This window comes from Pleurodeles waltl, chromosome 6 (genome assembly GCF_031143425.1).
Source record: "Pleurodeles waltl isolate 20211129_DDA chromosome 6, aPleWal1.hap1.20221129, whole genome shotgun sequence".
NCBI classification, from domain to species: Eukaryota; Metazoa; Chordata; class Amphibia; order Caudata; family Salamandridae; genus Pleurodeles; species Pleurodeles waltl.
In genome coordinates this window covers 246146567-246167486 of record NC_090445.1, presented here as the reverse complement: position 1 = coordinate 246167486, position 20920 = coordinate 246146567, and the positions used below count along the sequence as shown (strand labels likewise).

Below are 20920 nucleotides of genomic sequence, written 5' to 3'. Positions count from 1 at the left end.
CGTACACCCAAACTACACACACCATGGCCAACACACACGTGCCATACACACACCAAACCGCACACACACAGCACCATCACTGTCTAACACAATCATACACAACCCCACCGACTCACACAGCGACATCACAACCGCAACTACACAAACGCTTCACCAAGCACTCTGACTGCACACCTCCACATGACAACACATACATAAAACAATACATAACAACACCACAATATCATGCAACACTATCACACTGCCATACAACGAGCCATATGACACACCACACACAACTCTTAGTACATAGCCAACACCACACACACGGACACACACACAACAACAACACAAGGGCACACAACACCACCCTTGCACATGCCAATACAAACAATACACAATTTGGCTACACACATGCATATACCAAACACAAATACATCCTACAGACAAAACACAGCAATGACAGTGGACCCAATGGCAGGACCACACACACATGCAGCCCAGTCACAACAGATAGCACAACCAACACATCTCACACACACAAACCAGAGCCCGCATACACAAAACAGCCATGTAGAAAGAAAGGCAGGACAAGTATGTTACCATCGATACCAACAGCAGGTAGGGCCAGGTGTATTCAACTTTAAAAGAGTAAAAATGAACTATATACAAATTGAAGGCCATTGGCCAGTCCATAGTCATTGGTTCCCAAGGCACAAATGGCACCTCACTGTGCCCCAACTTGACTCTTGACTGCAAAATTACCTACACAGGGTAGGGGCATCAAGGGACCAGGAAGGCACCTCAGGGATTAGGGGGGAGTGCTGGAGGTTTAGGCCTGGGAGGTGGATCCTCAGGCTTGGGCTTGGGAGGGGGTTCCTTGGGTTTGGGCTTGGTAGGGGGGTCTTTGAGCCTGGGCTTAGGAGGGGCTGATCTTTTGGCAGGGGGATGGGCATGGACACTAGCAGGGGGTGCAGGGTAGGACTTGGAGGTGGAAGGGCTGGACTTGGGCAGGTACACAGAAACGCTTGGGGGGTCTCACAGGATGGGAGAGAGGTAGGGAACAGGGAAAACTCTGAGAGGAAATGTTTTTTAGACACACAGGGCAGTCATGGCAAAAGAGTATGGGAGTGAAGGGAGAGGGAGTGGTTGTCAGATGTGTAGGTGTGGATGTCTTGGGTGCAGGTGCATGTGTGGAATGCTTGTGGGTGCGGGGTGTCTGTTGGGTGGGTGAGTACGGGCCTTTAGGTTTTTTGGGAGGAAATGGGGAAGAGGTGCTGAGAAATGTTGTGATGGATGGGTAATTGTCTGTTGGGGTGGTGTCTGCAGGTGCCGCATGTGGGGGTGTCGGTGGTTTTGGTGGGTGCGGATGTGGTGACTGGGGTGGATGTCTGCGGGTCTGCTATTGTGCTGACTGTGGGTAAAATGGGACTAGTGTCTGGATCCGTCAAAGAAGAGGTCAGAGCCTGAAAGCATCTCTGTAGGCCAGCCATGGCACCGTGAATGCCCTCCAGGAACGCGTTGCTGTGTTGGACCTGAGCTGCCAGTCCCTGGATGGCATTCACAATGGTCGACTGACCCACAGAGTTAGACCTCAGGAGGTCAATAGCCTCCTCACTCAGGGCAGCAGGGCTGACTGGGGCAGAGGTGCCTCTGATGAAGGAGACACCCACCCTCCTGGGTGAGCACGCAAGGGCAACTGGGTGGGGAGAAACAGGGAGGGTGGTGGTAGTAAGGGGGGTGGTGGACATAGATGGAGCAGGGGTGTTCCCTGATGGGTCCGCCACTGCCAGGGAGTGTCCACTGGAGGAGGATTCCAGGTATGAGGTGTTCGATCCAGTCTCCCCTGTGGCACTCTCCTCACCCTCTGTCCTACTGGGTCCCTCGGTGTCACTGGTGCCAGTTTCATGGGTCCCGTGGGCTTCTGCTTCCCCACTCACCTGTGCCCCTTCTCTTTTGACAGACGATGCTGATGCACACAGTGAGAGAGGGGGGAGAGAGAGATAGAGACAGGGGGCACAGTGGTTAACATATACCTACCATTGACACAGCTACACATGTACATCGGTCACAATACATATGGCTAGGACAGCGCATTTGCCAATACACATTACCTATCATGTTATTACATGCCACTACTACCCTCACCTGTCTGCCACCCCTCACACCTACAGCTATACCTAAGTAGGAGTACACTACTAGACTCACCCCAATGATGCCAAACTAAGCCCTTTAGCTGGCATTGCATGCCTTGGTTGCAGGAGCAATAGTATGCCAGAATACACATCTTCTCCCTCAATACTCCTTTCACCCACTGGATGTGCAGCTGACAAGACACAACACATCAGGCCTCTAGAGGCACAACAACTGATAAGTCCATGTCCTCAGTAACATGTCCATTACACTGACAACAACTCCACTCTCAGACCACACAGCACCTACCTGTCATTTGCCACTATGGAGAAGTACTCAGATTTAGCCTATGCTAGTCAGATACCCAAACAGTCACATCTGATGTGTACAATGTGAATCTTTGGTATAGGCATGTTAGTAGACTGACCCCATCACAGAGCCAAAGCAGGTGACGCACAACACATGCATCACTACCCAGCATACTGCTAAGTGCATCAACAATGGCCCATGTACCACATGTAAAGCATCCAGACACATCCACTGAGTGCACTGTCACAACAGATGTACATCAGGAACAATCATACCACTACATGGACCACCTCCAATGCCATCACACATGCAGGTACATCAGTTGGACTACGCACCATGAGAACTCCAGCCTCACACACAACATTACACAAATGGCAAAACCTGTCACTGAGGCCAGACAACACACATCTCAGGGGGTATATGTATTTGCATGCATTAGGCACACATGGACAAACACCACTGCCAGTACAACAAATACACATCCCACTACCACATAAGCAGCCTGAGGTTACTGAATACAAATCTACTGTCACATCAACATGCCATGTGTCATGCAGGACCCAAACCACTCCAAATCTGCCACTACCTAATTGCCAAGGCAAGCTGTAATAGTCACAGGCCATCAGATGTGCCCCCAACTATCCATGACCACATGTTGTAGGCAGTCAGTCAGCAATGCAGCATAGGACAGGCTAGGACTATGTCCTACATGCCATGTACACACCATGTTGACAAATAATGGATCTCCCAAGGCACTTACCACCTCCATTACCAACCAAATGGTTGGAAGCCCATCATCCCCACAAGCATAGCTCTTAGGAATGCATCACCTGTGCTATCAGATCTCATCAATTTGACGTGTTACAGTATCCCAGGTTGGCTACCTACACATACCCTACAGTCAGAAGATCACCTATGTATTTGCCTAGTCTGCTAACAGGCCAATACTCATGTTCCATGAAGGCCAGTCCTGTGGTGGAGCTGTAATGTCAGCCCCACAATGTGTCAACACCATTACCAGTACATGATGTATATAGTCCCAGTGATATTAGGAGAGTGACACAGTCGCATATACAGAATAGGCTACACAGATGGGAGTGGACTAAACCTCAGAGCCACTAATGCAGTTGTCTTGAACTGCTCATACACAATGCTTACAGTGATACTAACAGTCACATCCATTGTATGGCGAGGATGGAGTCACACATGTGCCTATGACATTACTGCATCTCCACATTACAGACTGTGAGAGACTGGCTCCTTGTTGCAGTACCCCCCACTTTTTGCCTGATTTCTGAATGCAACTTGGATTGGAGTGCACTTGGATCCTGCCAACCAGGTTCCCAGTGTCAATGTTCTTTCCCTAAAACATTGTGAAAGTAATTGGATACACTGTTAGCTACTACTATAAGTCCCTAGTAAAAGGTACTTACGTACCCAGGTCATGGGGTACTATGGGTAAGCCCCTGAGGGCAGCAGCACTGATTGTGCCAACCTCAAGAGCTATGCATCCAGGTACACCCAGCACTGCCATAGCAGGCTGAGTGTCCTGGTGCAAACCTAAAATACAAACTTAACATGGCACACTCTCTGTGTGCCCTGTCCACCCTCCACTGCATATGTTATGGGTAAGTCACCCCTCTAGCAGGCTTTCCAGCCCTAAGGCAGGGCACACCATACTATATGTGAGGGCATAATTGCATGAGCAATATGCCCCCACTGTGTCCTTGCCAAACCTGGGACATAGTGAGTGCACAGAGCAGCCATTTTAATATATGTGCTGGACACTGGTCAATACAAGTATACCAGCTACATAATGGCTACTCTGAACCCTGGGTTGTTTGGTATCAAACAACTCAGAATGATGAATCTAAACTGGTACCAGTACTGGATGTATTTAAAAAGTACCCAGGGGTCACCTTAGAGGTGCCCCCTGAAAAAGCCAACTATCCTGGCATAGTTGCTGACTAGTTCCAGCAAGCCTGCCACATCCAGACAACCAATACACAAACCCTGGGGGAGAGCCCTGTATCTCTGGTTTGTGAAACAAAGCCCTTCCTGGATGGAGGAGCTAACTCCCCCTCCCACAAGAATGTGCACTGCCCTGGCAGTGAGCTTTAAAGGGCTACCACCTTTGAAACTTGATCCCCTGGCCTGCTGCTAGCAGCAGATGGCCTCCCCCTTTGCGCTTGGTGGGAGCAAAGGCGGGATACCACACAAAGGGTAGGAGGTGTGGCATCACTAAGCATGCACCACCCCCAGGGGCTTGCAAGCGAAGTGGACCCTTCATTTCATTTTTCTCCATCTTGGAATGGAGGAAAATAGCCAATTAGATTTAGGGAAGTGACCCTTCTCACAGGAAGTGGTCACTGTAGTGGGTGTAGCCACCCAAGGTTAAGTGTCCCAATGGACACTACCATGTTCCCCCTAAAACACCCACTAAATTCAGTATTTAGTGGGCTCCCCTAGACCAAGAAATCAGATTTGAAAAGGATTTGAGGAAGAAAAGAAGACCAGCACCAAAAGAAGACCACAGCAAGAGAACTGAGGACCTGCTGCACAAGAAAAGGTGCCAAACCCTGCCTGCTACACCCAGGACCCGAAAATCACTGCTGCGAAGGAGCTGGACACTGGACTGACCCCAAGAAACCCAGGCTCCATGAATAATCCCAGATCTCCCTCCTGAGTGGAGGCACCACTCAAGAAAACCAAGAAACCTGCAAAGGACCAACAAACCAATGAGGGTCACTTCACTGACCGGCCAATATCTCCACGACTGGACGTCACAGCCGGACCCGACGACACATCAATGACCGCCCGGATATGACCCACGACTGTGCCAAGTATGGTGGCACTGTGCCCTCTAGTGGCTGAGTTACGCCAGTACCCTGGGTACTGGTCAGCTGACATCGGACAAGCAGAAAACCAGCTCCCCCATAGCTGAAAAAGGATCAGGAAGAAGCTCCAGTCAAGGGACTTCAGGAACACCATGGACCTCTGACCAGAGTGCCCCCGTTCTCCTTTGAGCAGCCCTCAAAGTGACTCGCCTCCAGCACCAAAGGACTCTGTTGCACGCAGCTCCTGGACCTCCAACTTGCCCTGCACCTGGCCACCCTGGGCCTTGCATCGCGGGATATGTTGTGTGCCCCGGGTCCCCAACCCCTTGCGACCTCAACATCCCAAGGGGACCCCAAGGCACCATCTTTAAATCTGCAAAGCAGCTCCTTTTCCAAGTGGCCCCTACTGGTGGCCCTGTGCCTGTGCTAAGAACCTCTCCAACGCTGCTTTCGCCAGAATCGGGAGCCGCCCGCGACTGTCCAGCTGGCACAGTGTGCCCACCGACTGCTGCAACCACCCTGCAAGAGAAGAGACTGGTAACTCACCTGTGTGATTTTTACTGCATTTCTAAAGGTGACTGTGCATTGATTTCAATGGTGCGTAATTATGCACAGAAAGACTGACTGCTAAAACTTCAAAAAGTAATCATTTGAAAAGTACTTAACGTATTCTAAAGATCTTGGTCTTAAAATTCATATAAAAGTCTGAAGTATTTTTATAATTTCTGGTCTCTAGTTATTCATTGAGTGTGTGTGGTGCATCTTTGGATTTGTGAGTACAGCAAATGCTTAGCACATCTCCTGGATTAGCCTAACTGTTCGCCCAGCTACCTTAAAAATTGGAGCATTAGGTGGTCCACATGGATGTTAGAATCCAACATGTGGTTGCCCTGACCCTCTGCATAGTTAATTCGATTCTTTACACTACATAGATGGCCAGCCTCCAACACAGACATGAGGAGCTATGGAAGTGGCGGATGTACATTCACTGACAGTAAAGTATGGAGACATATCTACAACATATGCTCATTCAGGGTGCCTATACCCATTACCAAATGTTGATACACAGGTTGCATTAACTTCAATGTCACTTTGACTGCAGTGAGGTACCCAATCCCATTTAAGGCCAGCCAAGTCCCAGGATGCAGTCAGTACTCACCCCCTTGTGGCAGCGGTGCTTCCCTCAAACGCCCATCCACTTAGGGTAGGTCACTGCCAAAATGGGGGCCATAGGGGGTGTCAGGGTCCGACGGGCACCCATTCCTCATTGGGAGGACATTGCCAGCTGGGCCTCTGCGGTCTTCCGGGCCGAGCGTCTCAGGTCCTCCCACCGCTTGTGACAATGGGTGCTCCGCCGGGCATGGTCCACACTTGCTTGGTGATGGCATGCCAGATCCCCTTCTTCTGATGGGCGTTGACCTGCATGGGTGACACAGACAGAGAGCACAAGTTATGTAGACTGGCACCATACCAACACCAGTGGACTATAAACAGCAGAACCAGCAAAAGCCCACACATACCCATCCTCACGGTTCACACAGCTATACACCATGCCGCCTGCATGCATGTAGTCCCTGACTGGAACACATATGCCATTCACCCTCACACACACTACCCTATCATACATGACTATGGTATGGGCTCACCTGTTCCTCTGGTGCCCCACACAGCTGTCCATACAGGGGTAGGACCCCTTCCACCAGCTTCTCAAGCTCTTCTTGGGTGAAGGCTGGGGCCCTATCAGCTGCAGAACGTAGCATGATGGCTCCCAGAGACAGTACACAGCAGCTCAACTCATGGAGGTCTTGCTTGCAAGAGTGTCAGGAGTCAATTAAGCAAGGCTGCAGAAAATGGCAGTCACGGCAGCCGCGTACAGGACCATCACCGCCGGCAGTGATCAACATTGGCTCCAGTCCCTCATAGGCAGCAATGTTACCCAATGAGGAGTTGCACAGCAGTTGCAACCGCCTACTTCCATGAAGACATATGCCAGCGGACTTAGGCTTAGGCTTAGGTCACTTCCATCTGTCTAGTGTTGCAGGACAGGCAGCTGCCATTTTATTCTAATATGCCTTGATGCATGAAAATAAGTGTGCCATACACTTTTTTCAGTGAAGGCGGAGTAGGCCTATGTTGTGGCATCATGGTTTGGCTCATACATGTGACATGCATGATATTCTGGCCTTATATTGCTGGTTGTCATATGACGTGCATGTCCAGATAAACGTCGGGTCTGAGGCGGTGTAACCACATAGGTATTTAGCATGACTACATACGTGCTGAGTGCAGGACAGCTCAGTGTACCACATATGGAACCCAACACGTGTGATGTGTGTCAAATACTATTGATCAGGGGCAGCAATGTGCAGCAAGGATGGAGTCCATACCGCTTCAGCATGGCCAATATAGTATGTGTCAGCACTGTGCGGCATTTCTACAGTGTTAGGTGTGTGCGATAATGATATGTTCTGTTAACATGTGTGGAGTGCATTTCACATTGTACATTCTCTCCTCTCTATCCTAAATACCCTATCATGAGGATATTGCGACATGCACCAGTGTACTGTTCGCAAGTGGACCTTGCAACCCTGGAGAAGAGGCATATAATTCAGACCTATTGCCTGAATCGTCAGACCATCATGGATCTGTGTACCCAGCTGGAGTCAGATCTGTTGCCTGCCATACGTAATCCCTATGCCATCCCTCCCATAGTTCAGGTACTGTCAGTGCTACACTTTCTTGCCACAGGCTCCTTTCAGATTACAGTAGGCTTGTCAGCAGGGATGTCACAGCCCATGTTCATTCTTGTGTTGATGGATATACAGCTACATCAGGTTCCCCCAATGCGGGGATTTGGCCTATGTGAAGGTAGACTTCTACGATGTGGGACACATCCCTCATGTGGGAGGGACCATAGATGGCACCCATATAGGTTTGGTCCCTCCCAGTGCCAATGAACAGGTGTATAGGAACAGGAAAAACGACCACTCTATCAATGTTCAGGTGGTGTGTGTGTGGCAGAACAATACATCACCCAAGTGACATCCAAGTTTCCAGGATCTGTGCATGATTCCTTCATTCTGAGGAACAGCAATGTCCCCCACATGATGGCATGACTACAGAGAGAGGGCTTGGCTCATTGGAATGTATGCATTTGGACGTGTGTCTCTGTTATGGCACCTGTCATCACATACTTCCCTGTGGCTGTACCTGTATTGTAACAAGTCCTACCTCTGTGCACACAGGTGACTCTGGCTATCCTAACCTTCCCTATGTGTTAACTCCTATGAGGTACCCTGCCACTGAAAGGGAACTCCATTTCAATGAGGCCCATGGGAGGATGAGGCATGTAATTGAAAGGACATTTGGCCTTCTGAAGGCCAGATTTTGATGCCTACACATATCTGGAGGTAAAATAAAGAGGTAGTAAGGGTGAAGATTGCTGCACCTCCAGGGGAGTGATCACAGTAATGAGAATTTTACAATACATAAATGGTGCAGGTGGTCAAGGTGCCTTACTACCCATAAGCACAGAAAATATGTATGGCATGAACAAAGCAGACCACAGCACACAATGTAAACAACAATAAGATGTAGGTAATATCACCCACGGTATGTGAATTCCATTGAAAAAAAGGAGGCACAAAGTATCCCATGTTCTTAGAAGAAAGTCTCTTTAACTGAAAACACAGTTTGCTTCATTGAGAGAGAACATCCATCAAAACACAGCCAACACGTGTTTTGTCATGCAGGTGACTTTTTCAAGGCTGCAGAAAAACATATATACATACTAGTCTTTTATTTTGTTCTTAACTGAACAGCGTAAAAACAAAAACGCCAAACAAGAAATCAAAAGAAGTCTAGATCCCCAAATAAAGAGCCTAATGTATTTAACCGGTTCTGTGCCTTGGACGAGATCATCTCATCCAAGGCTACAGTTCCCCTGTGCCTTGGACGAGATCATCTCGTCCTAGGCACAGGGGAACTTGGGGGAGCGCTAGCGCGCCCCCGTGCACCCCTCTCCCCCCCCAGGCGGGGATGGAAGGGGAAGACCTTCCCCTTCCACCCCCGCACCCCCCACGGCAATCCGATGACATCAGCGCGCACAGTGCGCTGACCTCATCTAGTGTTGCCGGGCGCGCTGGAAGCCATTTGCTTCCAGCGCGTCTTCGGAGAAGGACGTCTCAGGTGAGTCCTCTCCGTTTTTGGGGGGCGGGGGTGGTGAAAACAGACACGGGGGGAAAGGAAAGGGTTTTTCCTTTCCCCCTGTGCCTGTTTTCATAAGATTCCTGCTCCACGATCGTGGGCAGGGCCCGCAATCGTGGAGCAGGAATCTCCACTAGCCACCAGGGATTTTCTTTTTTGTTTATTTTGGGGGCGACCCCTTGGGCAAGGGTCGCCCCCCCCCCCCCCCCCGGGGCAATTATTTTTAGTATTTCGCCTCCCCCCTGGGGGCAGATCCGCCGATTTTTCGGCGGATCTGCCCCCAGGGGGGGGCGAAAACCACTAGACACCAGGGAATTTATTATTTGTGTGTATTTTGGGGGCGACCCCTTGGGCAAGGGTCGCAAACCCCCCCCCCCCCCCGGGGGCAATTTTTTTTTGTATTTCGCCCCCCCCCTGGGGGCAGATCCGCCGATTTTTTCGGCGGATATGCCCCCAGGGGGGGCGAAAACCACTAGACACCAGGGATTTATTTTTATTGTAAAGTTTTTTGGGGGGGCGACCCCTTGGGCAAGGGGCGCCCCACTGGTGGGCTATTTTTTAGTATTTCGCCCCCCCCCCCCCCCGGGGGGCAGATTGCCAATTTTTGGGCTGATCTGCCGGCAGGGGGGTGGGGGGGGCGAAATCCACTAGACACCAGGGATTTTGTTTTTATTGTTAATTTTGGGGGCAACCCCTTGGGCAAGGGTCTCTCCCCTGGGGAGCTATTTTTTTTTTCTGTTTCGGCCCCCCCGATGGCAGACCAGCCATTTTTTGGACGATCTGGCCCCAGGGGGGTGGAAGCACACTAGGCGCCAGGGATTGTGTGGTGTGTGTGTGTGTGTGTGTGTGTGTGTGTGTGTGTGTGTGGTATGTGTTTGGGGGCACCCCTTGGGCAACGGTCGCCCCCCTAAGGTGGGGAAAAATCGTAATGGCCATCTCTGCCCCTAATTTTGTAGGCCCATCTGCCCCCAAGGAGGGCAGAAACCACCAATACGGCAGGGATTTGTTTGTTTTGTGCTGGGGGTGCCCCCTTTGGGAAGGGTCGCCCCCTAAAAGGGGGCACAGAGGTGTTGCCCATTTCTGCCCCCCTTGGGGGCAGATTGGCCAATTTTTTTAAGCCCATCTACCCCCGAGGGGGGCAGGATCCACTTAGGTACCAGGGACAACTTCAAAGTTCTTAGTGGTGGGGTGTTTGTCAACTGGCAAAGTATTTGTATTTGTGATTATAACAATTTATTTCTTCTTTTTCTTCTAGTTCAACGCTTTTGCTTCCTTTGCTGTGGATCTTTGCGGTTTTGGCAGTAGTTGTCCTGTGGTTTGCATAGTTGCATGTTTTAGGTAAGTGAAAGCAATTTACTCCAAAGGAGTATTGTTGACATGCATGAATGACATGTTTGTAGGTGGTGTACTAAATGCAGTATTGTGTGTTTGACATTGTCCTTAGATTTGAGCACAGTGATGTTTGTGTTGTCATATGTCTAATTTGCTTTTTTCTTTTTTCTTTTTAGTGGGATATCATTGGTGATTGCTTTATCTGTGCAGAGTAGTTGCTTGGTGAGTAGCTATTTCAGGCAACTGAGTGGTATAGTTTTTTGTAGTACATAACTCTTTGTGATAAAGCTACACTTTGTTTATTACTTATTTTAGTGCTAGTTGTTGTTGGCAATCCATTTGTTGTTAGGATCATGGCTAGCTGCAAAGTGACCGCTCAGCAGGTTGTTCGCATGCTCTTTGAGTCGTCTTCAGACCATGATTACGACACTGACTCTGCATCTGAGGCAGAGGAGGAAGCAGGAGATTCTGGAAGTGAGTTTTCTGTCCGAGAGTATTCTTCTGATGAGGAAGCTACTCTCAGTGCAGATGAAGGGCCTGTGTTAGAGGAGGACATTGATGTGCCAAGAGTGCAGCAGCCTGGGGCTGAAGGGTTTCCCATTGGAAGACCTGACACCTGGATTGCCCCAAACATGGAGCAGCCACAGTTACCTGCATTTACTGGTCTCCCAGGGTGTAGAGTTAATACGGAAAACTTTCTGCCTGTCCATTTCTTTCACTTGTTTATGGACGATGTATTTTTGGAAGAGATTGTGGAGCAGATAAATGTGTATGCAGAGCAATATTTGCGGGACAACGCTGCCAGACTTAAGCCTCAGTCTAGAGCTACTCATTGGGTTCCCACATATCTGGAAGAGATGAAAAGGTTTTTAGGTTTGTCTTTTTTGATGGGGTTGATCAGGAAGCCGTCACTGGCTTCTTATTGGTCTACTAGTCCCTTGATGGCAACTGCTATATTTCCTGCAACTATGACACGTAATCGGTATTTGCTTCTTCTTCGTATGCTGCATTTTGTAGACAATGCTTTAGCCTTGCCACGAGATCACCCTGATTGTGACCGCCTTTTTAAGATTAGGCCTGTCCTTGATCATTTTGTAGATCGGTTTTCAGAGGTCTATGTTCCAGGCAAAGAGATAAGTGTGGACGAGTCTTTGGTCCTTTTCAAGGGGCGTTTAGTTTTTGAGCAGTACATTCCTAGTAAGAGGGCACGGTATGGGATTAAATTGTATCTGCTGTCAGAAAGCAGTACAGGATATGTGTATAATTTCCGGGTCTACACTGGTAGGGATTCCAGTATTGACCCTCCTGGTTGCCCGACCACTTTTGGAGTTAGCGAAAAAATTGTGTGGGAACTTGCTAGACGGCTGTTTAACAAAGGTCACCATTTGTACGTAGATAATTTCTACACTGGAGTGCAGTTGTTCAAGGAGTTGTTTAGGGTGGACACTGTAGCTTGTGGCACAATCCGTTCTAACCGGAAAGGCTATCCAAGGGAGCTTGTCTGTAAAAAACTTGAGAGGGGACAGTGCAGTGCCTTGCGGAATAATGAGCTGCTAGCTCTGAAATTTTCAGACAGGAGGGATGTGTACATGCTATCGACCATCCATGATGAGAGTACTTCCCCTGTGGCTGTTTGGGGTCAGGTTGCGGAAGTGTGCAAACCTGCGTGCATTTTGGACTACAATAGGCACATGGGTGGTGTTGATAGAGTAGATCAGAGGTTGGAACCTTACACTGCTCTTCGTAAGTCTTATGTGTGGTATAAAAAGTTGGCCCTACATTTATTTCATTTGGCAACTTTTAATGCCTTTATTGTATACAAGGATTGTTCACCTGAGTCAAGGATGACATTTGTTAAATTTCAGGAGTCGGTGATAGAAAGCCTTATTGTGGTTGAACCGGCAAGAGTTCCTAGAGTAGAAGTGGTGGAGGATGTGGCTAGATTGAAAGATCGGCACTTTCCAGATCACATTCCTCCCACTCCCAAAAAAGACATGCCCACAAAGTAATGTAGAGTATGTGCCCAGAGATTAATCCGGAGGGAGAGCCGGATGTACTGCCCCGAATGCCCTTCGAAGCCTGGGCTGTGTGTTCCCGGCTGTTACAGAAGTTACCATACCCAAAAGAAATTCTGGGAAATACCTTGAGCGTAAGCTGTCTGTTTTATATTTTCATATGTTTCACGGTTGGCATCTCTGTCATGTATTTAGTTAGAGCTTTTGTGTTTGTAGTTTTGTGCTTATTTTATAATTAGTGGTTTCTTTGTTGTTTATAAACAAAAAAGTGATGGTGGTGTGCTTGGGGTGGCGCTTGGCTGGCGGTGTGCTTGGGGTGGCGCTTGGCTGGCGGTGTGCTTGGGGTGGCGCTTGGCTGGCGGTGTGCGTGGGGTGGCGCTTGGCTGGCGGTGTGCGTGGGGTGGCGCTTGGCTGGCGGTGTGCGTGGGGTGGCGCTTGGCTGGCGGTGTGCGTGGGGTGGCGCTTGGCTGGCGGTGCCAGGCAAACGCCAGTCCACACTCCCATCAGCTGGTGTGATTCTTGTATCAGGCATGTGGGCGTATGTAAGTGATGGGCCCTTGAGTGGCGCGATCTGTCGATGTGAGTGTTGTAATGTGCTGGGCCCGTGGCTGGCGGTGTGAATGGTCTTGTGCATGTCATGTATGAAAGGTGTGTGAATGGACTGTAAAGCGGTTGGTGCCTTGTCGCGGCTTTACAGCTCACGAGCTGTGAGTCATTGGTTCAGTTTTTTGCCTTTCAGTTATTAGCAGTGCATTTCATTTTTGTGAAATCTCTTGTTAATAAAATTTGATCCACTGAACCATCACTCACCCTCGTGCCAAATCCAACCAGTATGTGTGGTAAAAATGACAAAACCTGCTCCGCTGTAATCAGGCGTCGCAGCACACCTGTGACACGCTAGGTGCCTCTGGTGTGACCCCAATGATGAAGCATGCCACCAACTTGGTTGGTGGGTGAGGGGTCTTCTTCACATAACCTAAGTGTGTTTCTTTTCACAATTTTAGTGTTTGGCACATCACGGACGTATGTGCACACATCAATATGATATATTACAAAAATACCTGTTTTTGGGGGGGGGGGGCCCACCTATGTTTTTGGTCCTGGGTGCGGCCTTCATCTAGGGAAACCTACAAAACCCAGAAATCTTTTAAAACTAGACACCCCAAGGAGTCCAGGGAGGTGTTGCTTGCGTGGCTCCCCCAACATTTTCTTACCCAGACTCCTCTGTAAACCTCAAAATTTGCATAAAAAAGCATATTTTGCTGACTTTTCTTAGTAGGATCACCGCTCCAGCAGAAAATTCCTACTCCCCAGTTTTCCCCTCAGTCTCCCAAGTAAAATGACACCTCACTTATGTGGGTCCCCAAAGCAGAGTCCGTCTAAAGATGTATAAAAGAATATGCCCTTATAAAATCGCTGTGCTATCCCTTCTATCTCTTCAAGTTTTGGGCCTTATTCTGTTGAAGGCACCTGGCCCACCCACACAAGTGAGGTATCATTCTTATCGGGAGACTTGGGGGAATGCTGGGTGGAAGGAAATTTGTGGCTCCTCTCAGATTCCAGAACTTTCTGCCACCGAAATGTGAGGAAAATGTGTTTTTTTAGCCAAAGTTTGAGGTTTGCAAAGGATTCTGGGTAACAGAACCTGGTCCGAGCCCTACAAGTCACCCCATCTTGGATTCCCCAAGGTCTTTAGTTTTAAAAAATGCACAGGGTTGGTAGGTTCCCCTAGGTGCCGGCTGAGCTACAGGCCAAAATCCACAGGTAGGCACTGTTTTCTTTCAAAAAATGGGATGTGTCCACGGTGCGTTTTGGGGCATTTCCTGTCGCGGGGCTAGGCCTACCCACACAAGTGAGGTATCATTTTTATCGGGAGACTTGGGGGAACGCTGGGTGGAAGGAAATTTGTGGCTCCTCTCAGATTCCAGAACTTTCTGCCACAGAATTGTGAGGAACATGTGTTTTTTTAGCCAATATTTGAGGTTTGCAAAGGATTCTGGGTAACAGAACCTGGTCCGAGCCCCGCAAGTCACCCCTCCTTGGATTCCCCTAGGTCTCTAGTTTTCAGAAATGCACAGATTTGGTAGGTTTCCCTAGGTGCCGGCTGAGCTAGAGGCCAAAATCTACAGGTAGGCACTTCACAAAAAACAACTCTGTTTTCTTCCAAAAATTTGGATGTGTCCACGTTGCGCTTTGGGGCGTTTCCTGTCGCGGGCGCTAGGCCTACCCACACAAGTGAGGTATCATTTTTATCGGGAGACTTGGGGGAACGCTGGGTGGAAGGAAATTTGTGGCTCCTCTCAGATTCCAGAACTTTCTGCCACAGAAATGTGAGGAACATGTGTTTTTTTAGCCAAATTTTGAGGTTTGCAAAGGATTCTGGGTAACAGAACCTGGTCCGAGCCCCGCATGTCACCCCTCCTTGGATTCCCCTAGGTCTCTAGTTTTCAGACATGCACAGGTTTGGTAGGTTTCCCTAGGTGCCAGCTGAGCTAGAGGCCAAAATCTACAGGTAGGCACTTCACAAAAAACACCTCTGTTTTCTTCCAAAATTTTGGATGTGTCCACGTTGCGCTTTGGGGCGTTTCCTGTCGCGGGCGCTAGGCCTACCCACACAAGTGAGGTATCATTTTTATCGGGAGACTTGGGGGAACGCTGGGTGGAAGGAAATTTGTGGCTCCCCTCAGATTCCAGAACTTTCTGCCACAGAAATGTGAGGAACGTGTGTTTTTTTAGCCAAATTTTGAGGTTTGCAAAGGATTCTGGGTAACAGAACCTGGTCCGAGCCCCGCAAGTCACCCCTCCTTGGATTCCCCTAGGTCTCTAGTTTTCAGAAATGCACAGGTTTGGTAGGTTTCCCTAGGTGCCGGCTGAGCTAGAGGCCAAAATCTACAGGTAGGCACTTCGCAAAAAACACCTCTGTTTTCTTCCAAAATTTTGGATGTGTCCACGTTGAACTTTGGGGCGTTTCCTGTCGCGGGCGCTAGGCCTACCCACACAAGTGAGGTATCATTTTTATCGGGAGACTTGGGGGAACGCTGGGTGGAAGGAAATTTGTGGCTCCTCTCAGATTCCAGAACTTTCTGCCACAGAAATGTGAGGAACATGTGTTTTTTTAGCCAAATTTTGAGGTTTGCAAAGGATTCTGGGTAACAGAACCTGGTCCGAGCCCCGCAAGTCACCCCTCCTTGGATTCCCCTAGGTCTCTAGTTTTCAGAAATGCACAGGTTTGGTAGGTTTCCCTAGGTGCCGGCTGAGCTAGGAGGCCAAAATCTACAGGTAGGCACTTCGCAAAAAACACCTCTGTTTTCTTTAAAAAAAATGGGATGTGTCCACGTTGCGTTTTGGGGCGTTTCCTGTCGCGGGCGCTAGGCCTACCCACACAAGTGAGGTATCATTTTTATCGGGAGACTTGGGGGAACATAGATTAGCAAAACAAGTGCTATTGCCCCTTGTCTTTCTCTACATTTTTTCCTTCCAAATATAGGAGAGTGTGTAAAAAAGACATCTATTTGAGAAATTCCCTGTAATTCACGTGCTAATATGGTCACCCCGGAATTCAGAGATGTGCAAATAACCACTGCTCCTCAACACCTTATCTTGTGCCCTTTTTGGAAATGCAAAGGTTTTCTTGATAGCAATTTTTTACTCTTTATATTTCAGCAAATGAATTGCTGTATACCCGGTATAGAATGAAAACGCACTGCAGGGTGCAGCTCATTTATTGGCTCTGGGTTCCTCGGGTTCTTGATGAACCTACAAACCCTATATATCCCCGCAACCAGAGGAGTCCAGCAGACGTAACGGTATATTGCTTTCGATAATTTGACATTGCAGGGAAAAGTTACAGAGTAAAACGTAGAGATAAATTGATGGTTTTTTCACCTCAATTTCAATATTTTTCTTTTTCAGCTGTTATTTTCTGAACGAAACCCTTGTAGGATCTACACAAATGACCCCTTGCTGAATTCAGAATTTTGTCTACTTTTCGGAAATGTTTAGGTTTCTGGGTCCAGCATTGGTTTCATGCCCATTCCTGTCACTGACTGGAAGGAGGCTGAAAGCACAAAAAATTGCAAAAATGGGGTATGCCCCAGTAAAATGCCAAAATTGTGTTGAAAAATTGGGTTTTCTGATTCAAGTCTGCCTGTTCCTGAAAGCTGGGAAGCTGCTGAGCTTAGCACTGCAAACCCTTTGTTGATGCCATTTTCAGGGGCAAATCCACAAGCCTTCTTCTGCAGCCACTTTTTCCATTTAAAAAAAAATAAATAATAATTTCACTGTATTTTGGCCAATTTCTTGGCCTCCTTCAGGGGAACCCACAAAGTCTGGGTACCTCTAGAATCCCTAGGATGTTGGAAAAAAAGGACGCACGTTTGGCTTGGTTAGCTTATGTGGACAAAAAGTTATGAGGGCCTAAGCGCGAACTGCCCCAAATAGGCAAAAAAAGGCCTGGCACAGGAGGGGGAAAAGGCCTGGCAGCGAAGGGGTTAAAGCACCGTGTAAAAAACAGATAAGTAAGAGGAGACGTGGACATGGGAGACCAGAGAAGATTAGATAAGAATGGTGGACAAACACCATGTGTACGCACCTAAGGGAAAGAAAAACTCCCCAATCATCTAAAATAATTAAAACCAATATAGTATGTGCTCATTCCTAAAAGAGAAAGTATATATAGAAACCCAAGGTGATTGTATACTAGCACCAAAGAAAACCGTGCGTAAATTAGTCCATATAATAAAGTAAAGAGTGAGTCAGCTAAACAAAAGATAATGCATATATTCAGAAGAGAACATGAAATAATATCCTGTAACCGTACCTAGAAAACAATGTGATTGTACAGAAACTTATATCAGTCCAAGTTACAGTGTTTAATTCACGTCTGGAACTGGAAGAAAAATAAGAGCAACACCAAGCATCACTAGAGGTTGAAAAAGAGGGGCAAAATCTACAGAAGCAGTACCAAGAAGGTATGCATTAGGTAAAACAGGTATTAATTAATGAACTACCTGTATTCAAGCTGGTGGATATAAGTGTGCCACAGTAGGGAAAGTCAATTCGAATGGACAGTAACTGTAAATGGGAGACCCTGATAAGTCCGAGGCCGTAGTCCTAAAAGTAGATACAAAAACATAAACCAGACGATATATGGTAGAAGCCCATTTCAAAAAGTTAGCCGGTATAGTCCATAGCTATTATCCAGAACTGGGGTTGTACATGTGAAACGGTTTGATGACCCAAAACAGGAAATTTGCCCTAAGAAACGGATTCACCGTATACAGCCGAGTGCCGTAAAGTGTATGGTATTAACAAAGTCAAAACAAAAGTGAGCGCGGAGGCGTACTGTTAGAGAAACCCCCAGTGTAATAATCTGAAAAAAGACTGAAGCTAATGCTGAGTGAATAGACTCACCATATGCGGCCGAGAGCCGTAGACACGAGTAGTTTCACGGAAGTCAAAGAATTAGTAACGCAGAAGACGCGCTATTTAAAACCCATGTAATAATATAAAAAGTGAAAAAGGACTATAATACTGAAACATCAGGAGACAGAAAACGAACAGCTCAACCGAAGTGCAGGTACCCATGCATCAAAGACAGAATTAGTCTGACTAATACAACGGTGGCCATATTATAATGGAAAAAGGCGGAACCACACAAAAAGGACACAAAACGGGGGAAACTAGAACGGTTGAATATGTAATAATAGATTAGAAAAAGCTATGAGTTACAAGGAAACACTATGTGCATAAAATAGAGGAAAGAATAAATGCAGTGATGAAGAAAGTAATATAAGAGAAGAACCCTCATAATAGAGGGGGGCATCTAAAGTGTGAGAATGCAAAAGAAAGTATTCAGTTAAGATCAAAATTTACAAAAAATCACCCGTAGGCTACCAATTATACATTTGTGATGCATGTACATAGGAAGCAACAATGTATATAGCTAGCAGTATCATTGTAAGACAGGACAAACTAAGGTGCAAATGAACATAATTAGTAATGAGCCACACAGTTATAGAATAATAGGCTACAAATATGCATAGAACTGTGGCCAATGTCCCATGACGACACACACATATGTTGGTTCAGACATCTAGAGTAATGCAAAACTAAGCCAATTTAAAAGCAACAACCAATGTTCAAGCGATACAAAAATACAAAGGATACCATAACATTAGTGTGAACATAAGATGGATAACATGAGGAAATTCAACAACAAACTACCATATCAATACAATAGACATTAACTGAGAAATACATGGAGTTCCCGGTCAGTAGTAAGACCCATTTCTACAGCCCGAAGTTTTAGTATCCATTTCGCCTCACACTTACGTAAATCCTTTGTTCTATCCCCCAATCTGGGTGAGGTGTATACATGGGTAATACCATGAAATCTGATGTTAAGGATGCCCTTCTCCCCATGCTGTGAGTTAAAATGTGTTGCAAGAGGGTAAGTAGCTGTGTGATTCCTGATCGCTCTAACATGTTCTTGTATACGTTCTTTGAGAGGACGAATAGTACTACCCACATAGATCAGTCCACAATCACTGATAATACAATAAACCGTATACTTAGTGTTGCAATTGATGAAATGTCTAATTTGATGGATAGCTTCCGTATTGTAAGAAAAAGTCATAGTTTTATTAAGGGCCATTTGGCATGACACACAGCAACCACACTTGTAAAAACCAACCGGTTTACTAGAGAGCAAAGTTGGCGGAAGTGTCTTTGTGAGGGGTGCAAGAAAGCTGGGACATAGGACATTCCTCAAGGTCCTATCCCTGCTATGTGTAATAGATGGTGTCTTGTCAATTGCGGATGCTAATCCAGGGTCTAAGAGTAGTAAGTGCCAGTGCCTTTTAAGTATACGAAACACTGGCCTGCTAGCAGGACTGAATCTAGTAATAAAAGGAATGGCCTTATTCCTATTGGTATGAGCTTTTTTTTACGCTGTTCAGTTAAGAACAAAATAAAACACTAGTATGTATATATGTTTTTCTGCAGCCTTGAAAAAGTCACCTGCGTGACGAAACACGTGTTGGCTGTGTTTTGATGGATGTTCTCTCTCAGTGAAGCAAACTGCGTTTTCAATTAAAGAGACTTTCTTCTAAGAACATGAGATACTTACGTGCCTCCTTTTTTTCAATGGAATTCACATACCGTGGATGATATTACCTACATCTTATAGTTGTTTACATTGTGTGCTGTGGTCTGCTTTGCTCACATCTCTGGAGGTGCCCTCCTCTACTGTCCCCAAAAGGTATGCTATATCATAGTTGCCTGCTGCATGCTCCACAATCTGGCCCTGAGACATCAGATACCCTTACTAGCTGAAGATGAGGAGGCAGCTGGGCCAGTGGCTGGTGATGCAGAAGTGGAAAGTGATGAGGAGGCAGATGAGGAATTTGTAGCTGACTCCAGGGCAGAGCTCATCAATCAGAAATTCCAGTAATATTCAGGTATGCTGTGTGTGTATTTGCATTTGTACTATTTCAACATAGTTTGCTGTCAATGGTCCTCTTGATTAGGATTATCATTGGTGTTGTGAAGTTTACCTATCCCTATGTGTGTTGTGGGAGGTGACTGAATGCATGTAAGGCGCTGTCTGAAAATGTATCATCTCTTCCATGTGTACTCTCTGCAGGTTGCAAGATTCACACCTCCTATGGACAGGCCTATATTGTGCTATGTGTCCTGCATTCTCCTGTTCTCATGTCATATCTGTTGTGCCCTGTTTAGATAGCTATTTATACTGGCCAGGACACTATGGACTGCATATGTGCTTTGTGTGGTACCGTGCCTACAATCCTGATGGTAGTCTCTGTCATGTTATTTTTGCAGGTTGGATGATTGGATATACTCTGGTGTGTGGCTGTACTAGTGACTCCCCTACATCTACCCTGGGACATATGTGTTATACTGTGTCTCCTGCAGATGATGCCTCCCTCTGCAGTCCATTACACTGCCTGTTGGATTAGGGGGCCTAACCCACATAGCACTTTGCAGAGCAAACATTTGTATGTGTACAAATAAAGACACAAAAGCAGTAGATGTGATCTTCAGTGTTTATTGTGCATACAGTGGCAAATACGTGATGAGTGGGGTCAT

The 20920-nt window shown here is 47.2% G+C and overlaps 1 protein-coding gene across 1 annotated transcript in view; it reads right to left on the bottom strand.

Moving 5' to 3' along the window:
- TACO1 (translational activator of cytochrome c oxidase I) overlaps positions 1–18242 on the bottom strand; it is a 133774-nt gene extending 115532 nt beyond the window's left edge. Inside the window, exon 1 of the mRNA XM_069238016.1 lies at positions 18224–18242. The gene's annotated coding sequence lies outside the window, so the exon portion shown is untranslated. The remainder of the gene's footprint in view (positions 1–18223) is intronic.
- Positions 18243–20920: the final 2678 nt, after the last annotated feature.